Raw genomic sequence first — 8707 nt, 5'->3', positions numbered from 1 at the left:
CCCTTAGAGAGCACGCAGACCTACAAACATGTTCAGGGTGGTAAATTCTTTCATTAAAAAGAAAAGAAAAAACCTAACAAACAAAAAATCATTTTAAATAACAGCCATCACTTAATGTCTATACTTAGTACCTATTGTAGACTGTGTTTACGGAGGCAAAAAAAAAAGGAATATTTTCTGGTTCATGAAAAAAAAAATTCTGGGTCCAGTAAATGGCAGAAAAATATGTTGGATCAGTCCTCAAGTTGTGAATGCTGCATAGTTACTTCATATTTTTTGCAACTGTTTTTTTTTTTTTTTTTTTTTTCAGACAGTCTCACTCTGTTACCCTGGGTAGAGTGTTGTGGCATCATAGCTCACACTAACCTCAAACTCTTGGGCTCAAATGACCCTTTTGCCTCAGCTTCCTGAGGAGCTGGGACTACAGGCGCCCGCCATGACACCTGGCTAGTTTTTCTATTTTTAGTAGCAATGGGGTCTTGCTCTTGCTCAGGCTGGTCCTGAACTCTCTATTTTTTTTTTTTTTAACATAAAAGAGCTTTGGGCAAGAAAAAGAGTTGAGGGTGGAATGAAAGAGAGAAAGAGCAAGCAAGAGTGAGAGAAAGAAAGGAATGAAGGAAGATGGAAAAAAAAAAGAAAGATTCAAAGATTTCAGGCATCTGTAACATTATATGCCGTGTTGGCCTGAAGCAAAATATCACAGGCAACCTATAAACGGAAGTCAAAAATGAAAAGAGGGAGAGACTTAACCATGGCCACATGAGAAACACTGCTGGACACAAACAACCAGAGGTGGGAGCTGGAAGGAGGGGTCATGTTGACATATTTTTCACATTTTTATACTATAGAATTCACAAATCTTGACTGGGCTTTCTCAAAAACTTTACCTCTCAGGTCTGAATGACCAGCTGGGTTTGATTAGGACAGCAATCCACCCCTGTTCAAGGACTGGGATGATTGGACTCGACTTTACACCAAAGGAAGTTAAGTCCCTAATAGTTAATGAAACCAGCAGATTTCCTTTCTTACACCTGAAATAACCTGCCTCCCAGAGCCTGTCCAATAGACTGTCTCCAAAAGCAAATAGACCCAGCTAAGAGTACCTTCAAAGCAGAGCTTTTATTTATTGTGAAGACAGAATGAAATTGGTCCTTTTTATGTAACACATGAATTGGGCTGACCTAGCCACTCATACATAGCAAAGTAGTGGTTCATTGTGTTGGCTTTTCTTCCCTTTCCTGTAATGTTACAAAAAGAATCTAAATACTCAAGGGTTCCTAAGCCTCTTGATGAGAGTACTTAACTCACATCAATGGCAACAGGACTTAAATCTAGACATTTTAGGCAGAATGGATTTCTTTGTTGGGTACTCCCCCCTGCAACAGCTTGAAGTCACACTAGCTATGTGCACAAACCCATAATAAATCTCTAGGAATGTAAAATACACTACACTTTCCCCCCCAAGTTGGCCTGGGTCATTTATCATTCTGTGGATTTCAAAAAGATGGTAGTGTTTTTATTGCAAAGGCCTTGTCATTACAGAAACTAGAAAAGAAAGTATTGATCACAATTAGGTCATATATTAGCAGCCCCTGATGTCTGGACTGCTGAGGATTTCAAACTAGATCATTCTCCTGTTAAAATTCTGGACAGCAATTTCTTTTATGTTAGAATAACTAGTATAAACCCATAAAATGTAACCTAAAAATGTAATTATAATTGCCATGCCAAAAGCAAGCCAGTCAATATCTTTGAGATTCTAATAGTTTCAAGCACTATTACCTTAACGGTCTCACATCACAGTACTGATTAAAGAAACATTTTGTCTTTTTATCTGTATGGAATGGCCGGTGTAATCACTGAGGCATAGAGAGCTAAAATATTTATTAGTGAGTATACATCTTGGTTCAGGCAGTGAATGTCAATTTAGGGTGGAAAGTTACAACACAGCTCTCAGGCCAATTCATTTTCTGGTTCTTCTAATGCTCCTGTGGTCATCATCTCAAGCAGTGAAGAAGTCTTAAAATCTGCCCCCATCCCCAAAAGAACTATTCCTGCAGAATTTCCAGAAGGCTCTTTTTGGGAAATTGTAAACTGGTCTTAAATGAACAGTGACTGCCATGGAACCAGAGTCTGCCAACAAGGACACACCTGAAATGGAGAGGCACTGAGTAGATAGAAACCACAGAGAGAGGCCAGCCTAGCAGCGGGTTTCAATACACCCTTCCTGTCCAACAAAACAGGCAAACAAAACTATTCATTTGAATCTTATTGATTAAAAAATGATAATTATCTAAAATTTGTTCATGAAAACCTACCATTGTCCCACCAAGTACATGATCTATGATTTAGATTTTGAAAGGTAGGCATCATTAAACCCTAGTAAATTACCAAACTCAGAACTAGAAGGTGCAGGTAAAAGAGTTTTTCAAGCTAGACCCTTAATACGCTTCTCTTGACAAACTATACAATCTCATTATATACGTTTGGAAGGTAAGAAACATAAAAAGGTGTTTAAAAATAAACAAGCATATTCCTGATCATTTCTCTGAGAACTGATGATACATGATCTCCCAATTAGTGGAACAGAGAGAAAATTCAGTGTCCTATCCGTCCAGAAACATCAGCGCTACGGCCAAATAAAATTTCTACCATGGGACGTGCACAATTAATTTCACAATTAAACTTATCTGTGTCATGTACATTTCCAAAGCAAGGTCTGAAAGGGGTGGTAAAAAAGAAGATTTGCTTCTTTGAGAAAAATGTACTTTCCAATTTGGTAAAAATGCAACAGCGCTGACCTCTCAGTGGGCTGCTTAGGAAAAGCATCCATTTTGACTGTTGTTCCCCAGTTCTTAAACATATGGGGCACCAGGCCTCAATCCTTCCTGCCTTGGGGAAGAGGAAGGAGAGGGGAGAGAACAACGCACACAGGGGAACGGGAGGGAAAATAAGTGATTCAGGCTCAAAAATTAAGTGAAAACGCCAACCTTGTCACCCCCCCACCCCCGGACGGCCAGACAAAGGGAAGAGGCAGCCTCCCGCGCACATGGTCTACCCACGGGTTAACTGGCATTTCTAATACTTTTCACCTAGTCTGACTTGACAGATGCCTAACCTTAGCTACTGAGTGGAGACAGGCTGATGGGCCTTGGCCATACAGGAGGAAAATTTTTGATGCTTCTCACTTATGACATGATTGATTTTCTTTCAGCGGCCCTTCACTTTGGGAAGTGGCGAGGGCTGGCTCACTGCGCCCCGGTGCGCCCTGACCCCCGACATGCGGCCGCTGTGAGGCTGGAAACCGATGACGGCAGAAACCTAAAAAATCAATAGGCCCTGTCAGTCAGGGGCGAGGCGGACGTCTTTTAAAAACCCAATCACGACATGTATTTGCTGCATGGTCTGGATCTACTGCACACTTGAGAACACACTGAATTTCCCCCTTCTCCTATTTATTTATTTGGCTCTGCCGTATACTTCATTTGGCTTCTTTCTGCCAGGAGGGGGGAAGCCTTAACCTTTAAGCCAGCAAAGGAAGGGGCAAGCCGTGTGTTAAGGTGGGTTCTTCATGGCTGTAACAGGAAAAATTCCCTGGAAACTATTTGAATAGGATGAAATAAATAGAGCACTTTGCTGCTGCCAACATAAACAGTGACATCTTGTTGTTGTTGTTGTTGTTGTTGTTTTAACATTATCTGGAAAGAATTTAGACATAAGACTTTTAAGTCTAAAAACACGTAAGGGCAAAACTGCTTAATAGAGTTGATTAAGGAAAGAGGATTGTTTAATGTTTGTTTGGGGTTTTCTTTTAGGCAAAATAATGAAAGATACACACAGAGAGTCTATAGTTCTCTGCTGGGGAAGAAGCAGCGCTTGGAGGAATCAGTTTCTAAGCAGGGTCAGTGTAATATTCTCTATTCAATGTGGAAGAAAAATCAAGTATGCATCCTTTCTTTAGGGGACAGACAATGCAAAAGATGGCATTTAGCTTCTTCATGATCTGAGGTGGTGGTGGTGGTGGGGCATAAATATCAACTATGACAAGCCAAAAAGATAAGGGAAATACCATCAGCTGAAATGTTTGCGCACAGAGAAAAAATCCCACACTCACACAAAAAGAAAAAAGAAGAAAGTGGAAAAGGTTTGGAGACTATGGCCAAAGAATACTATTAGGGACTATTAAAATGTATACGGTAAGAGCTGTGGGAAAGTGGATGGCAGAATTTCTGCGACACGCTTTTCTTCTTTCTTTTCAGATAAATAGGTGGGGATACTATGCATCATCTTAAAAATCCACCCAGGTAAACATCATACATTAAAAATAAAACAAATAAAATCTGTGCCTGAATTCCGAAACTAAGCCCAATTAAAGGTTTCTTTATGACTGTAAACCTGACAAGCTGCAATTTCCCCCTGTTGCAGTGGGTGTGTGTGTTTTAATGTAATATTAATGAGCCAGGATGGAGGGTCATAAAAAGTGATAGGTTTTTGCGATGGTAAATTATAAATCGGTATTGATTTTTCCCGGCACTAATGCAGCCAGCTTATTGTAAGACACCACAGGCAAAGTGCACTTTATCAGATTAGACTGGGGCCGGTATCAAATATACATGAGAATAAGGATGCATTTGTGAGTTAGACTAGACTTTTCTTCCCTAACAATGCATGAAATTTTTAAGGAAAAAAAAAAGAAAAAAAAAAAAGAGACAAGGATACTGGGAAATTCAACATTTTTTTTTCTTTGCCGAAGTAAAAATGTCCAGAATTGTTGCTCCTGGGACAATTTGTCTCCAAATGAATAGAAGTCAGCGAGAATACTAATTAAATTATAAATAGTTTTCATAAAAGGCTGTTCTAAGTGCCTCTCATTAATTTGTAGTTGAGGACTAGGCTCACAACACAAGGGCATGCTTCTGCCCCTTCACTGGGTGTGGTAACATTTTGCCCACCCTCTGGGTGTGGTATCATTCCTTGCCCTCTGCCCATAAGTCACTGGGATGGGCCACAGTGGAAAAGAAACTGTTATTTTTTTTTTCAAATGATTGAAGGTTCTTCTCCACGGTATTTTATAATCAGAAGGACTTCATGAGACACTTGAGTGGAGGTATTTAGCTCCAGAGAGAAGAAAGGAGGCAGAGAAAGAATAAGAAGAAGAAAAAGAAAAGAAAATGACCGGACCTCACTTCCTTGGACAAAGCTATGTTATTTGTCCTCTCTCCAAACCTGGGTCAGCTCTGAACTCACTTCACATCTCTTATGTCAATAGAGAAGAAAGTCCTCACCCTGAGTGTGTGTTTGCCTTTTGTTCTTTGGAGAGATTTCTCCCCCAGCTTTGTTGGGGGTGCTAGCAGCCCTGTTTCCAAACACTTCCCGATTTCTTCCTAAAAACTGCTGGCATGCTCTCCATCAAAATCTGCCACTTCCCTCCTGCACAAAGGCTGTGCTTCCACCACGTGACTGCGAGCCGTGCCCAGCTCTGAGGCCGGATCTGCAGCCAAGACTCTGCTCTCTGTCTCCACGGCGTGAACAGGAATTGGAAACCAGCACACTCACCTCCAAAATAGTCTTTTTTTTTTTTTTAAGAAGTCAGGGAGAACATGTGTTTATTGACAGTTCATTAACAAACATCAACCCCCCTGCAAGCTGTTTACTAAGGAATGTAGTGAAGTGAAGAAGTGTGAATATAAATAACTAACAAAGGAAGAATGGAGAGAAAATATCTCATGGCGGTGCCCTTTTAATGCATTTTGAATCTATTTTCTTTTCTGCTGGAAACATGATGCTACCAAAGGTATATCCGTGACACCCAGGGCAGTAAAAACAAAAGGTGTTTGTGTCCTGGTATCTAGAACATTTAAATAAAACTCTGGAAAACCAGAGTATGACATTCTTTCTCATTTTCTCTCTTTAGCAAGAGATTTAAACAATGTTTTTACAGAATGAAAAATAAGCTAGTAAGTTTCATAATCATAAGGTTAAGGCTATAATTGCTAATTTCTAAAATATGAAGGATATTCAAAACCACAGCCAAACTTCACAAAAAAACAGGCCCCAATCTTGAGGAGCATAAAATCTAAGTCAGAGTAAGCAAAACCAGCAAAGAATACATACGAGTCAATAGGTGTTTCCCATTTGTTACATCAATACTCTAAGTGGGCATACTCAATGAGGGTAGCTAACTATTTCCAAATGTTTTTTTTAAAAAAAAAAATCGTACTACAATATCCTCGCATCAAAATGGCTTCAGCAATTATAGCAATAAGGGAAAATGTTTTTAGACAAGAACAAATCAGGTAAAACCTAATAAAGCCTAAAGGAAATTAGAAAACTAGAAGGTTGTTTTCATGAGAGTTTAATCTTTTCACTGAAAAGTGATCTTTATTATATGTCAAATCAACATTTTAAAGCTCTTTCTTATAAAGTAATGAAGGTAAAAGCATACATTTTTACCTATTCTAATGTAACCTTATTTTGAGACCCAAATCCTCATTTACATTTTTCATAAAATCATGCAGAGGTTCTCCCTGCTTTAGGGATAAAGCTAATAAACAAATACATAAATTAGTATATTTTAATTAAACGTTATCCCATGAATTGTAATATTGTACACCACTGCCTAATACAAGAACAACTTTCTTACTTAAAATCCAGTACAATATTAAAATATTAAAACTTATTAAAAATTAATTTAAAAATACTTTATAAATGTTCAAGTACTCTGAGCCCTGTGTTTTTAAAGGTTTTATGCTGTTGCTGTACATATGATGTAATACACAAGCTCTCAGCAAAACAGTGCAAGTAGGATTACTTTGCAAACTATACTGACAGACTTTGAACAATTGTAATCGTTTTGTTTCAAATAGTTCGTCAAAACAGTACTTGCTAGAATCTTAGTTTAAAACAAACGTTCTAGGAGACACATACAGCAAAACAATTGAATAATGATTTCAAACCATTGTCCTAAAAGAGTTAAGATATTTGATTTATGATCTAGCTAGATCCTGATAACATCATTTTAAAATCACACCCAGTTAATTCAACCAGAACCTATTTGAGTGCCTACTATGTGTCCCAAATGAGCTACACACTTGGGATTTAACTGTCAATTTATGACTTGGGCAAGAAGACTCAAAGTAGGTTACAATCGCCTAGACCAAACCACATACTAATTGAAACTCTATAAAAAAGGTAGATAGATTTTAAACATGCCTAGAAATATCTTTCGAAATTCTAGGTCAAAGAGATTAGTACCCTGAGACAATGAGCTAATGAATGTAAATCATTTGACATTTGTTAAATAAATAAATATTAGCTGCTACTGTTGTTACTAATAGTATTATTTGCACAGTAAGACTCAATCAAAAGTGGAGGTTGACCAAAGCTTAAAAATGCAGATGGAAAGGACGTAGTCGGGCATACTTTACAGACAAGTTAATAATCATTTATGGAGAGACTATTGTATGTCAGATACTATGTTAGGCTACAGGACTACAAAGAATAACAAGATTAAACTAAGCTACCCGAGGGCTGTAACTTCTTATTCTGACATATTTTAGTGCTGTATCTCTAGATCCCAACATAGTACCAGGCACATGAGAAATACTTGATATTTATTTGTTAGATAAATGAGTTGATAACAAAACAAAAACCCCTACCAACAAGGCATTCACAGTCTAATTATTTTTACTTCACAGTACTTGGAGTTTTCCATCATAAATCCAGCTTGCTCTTTTTGAAACTTCCTCCCTCGCCAAAAGTAATCTAATAAAATATCCATGATCCTTGGAATCAGAGCTTATAATCCCACTGGTATTTAAAGGAAAAGATACATATCGTGGTCTTAAAAGGGCCAGACTTCTATCCAGCATTCTGTATATGAAGCTCTCAATTTAACCAGAATTAACCCTGGGAGGAAATCTAACATAACAAATGGCAGAAACCATGGAGTCCTTTTGCTGTGTCCCCCTGCCAGGGGGCTGCTTTGTTACCTCATGGGGCAAGTCGTGGCAGAACTCCCTGCCCCAAGCACCAGCTTCGATGGGCCACCCTTTATCTGAGAGGCCCTGGATATCCATCCTGGAGGCTCCTAACTCCCTCAGCCCTTACTCTCTCAGGTCCCTGGCAGAGCTCCTGTCTGAAAAATATCAGCTTTTCATTTCAATCAAATTACCGTTGACCACCCAGAAGGTGGTAAAACAGTACAAGGGTTCCCTTTGGCAGCAAGCTTTGAAAAGGCCCTACCTCTATTATTTGGTTGAAATTCTTCATAACCTAAAGACATGAAAGAAGAAAGGAAAAATAGGCCCCAAGGCAGCATCTAGGGGCTTTTGTTGTATGTATATAAGTGTGTTTTGAAGAGACAGATTCACTTATCAAGCTCTCTGAAGTATGATATTTCAAGTACAAACTAATTACAACCCCATCTCAACTCTACTGTATCCGTTCACAGAGGCAGGAGGCGTCTTTTCCAATACTGGTGGAATGTTCTCTAGAGGTGTATTGATTGCACAGTGATGGGAAACTATAGGACAAACCTGAACTAATTAAGCAATAAGCTCAAGGACTACCTGCCTTCAATACTGTTTGAAGGTACATTTAATTATTGCATGGCCACAACGCCATGAAGAAGAACACACCATTTAGGTAAATGTATCAGACAATATTGACCAGATGACTGAGACTCCCTATCAGCTCTAATGTTTTT

At 38.7% G+C, this 8707-nt stretch overlaps 1 protein-coding gene across 10 annotated transcripts in view; it reads right to left on the bottom strand.

The window, feature by feature from the left end:
• The window catches only part of EBF1 (early B cell factor 1), a 398643-nt gene that overhangs the window by 274322 nt on the left and 115614 nt on the right, over positions 1-8707 (bottom strand). The window lies entirely within an intron of this gene.

Source organism: Otolemur garnettii, unplaced genomic scaffold (genome assembly GCF_000181295.1).
Source record: "Otolemur garnettii isolate 467f Iridium unplaced genomic scaffold, OtoGar3 scaffold00003, whole genome shotgun sequence".
In the NCBI taxonomy this organism is placed as follows: Eukaryota; Metazoa; Chordata; class Mammalia; order Primates; family Galagidae; genus Otolemur; species Otolemur garnettii.
The sequence above is the reverse complement of the archived record's forward strand: the minus strand, read 5'-3'. Positions and strand labels throughout refer to the sequence as shown.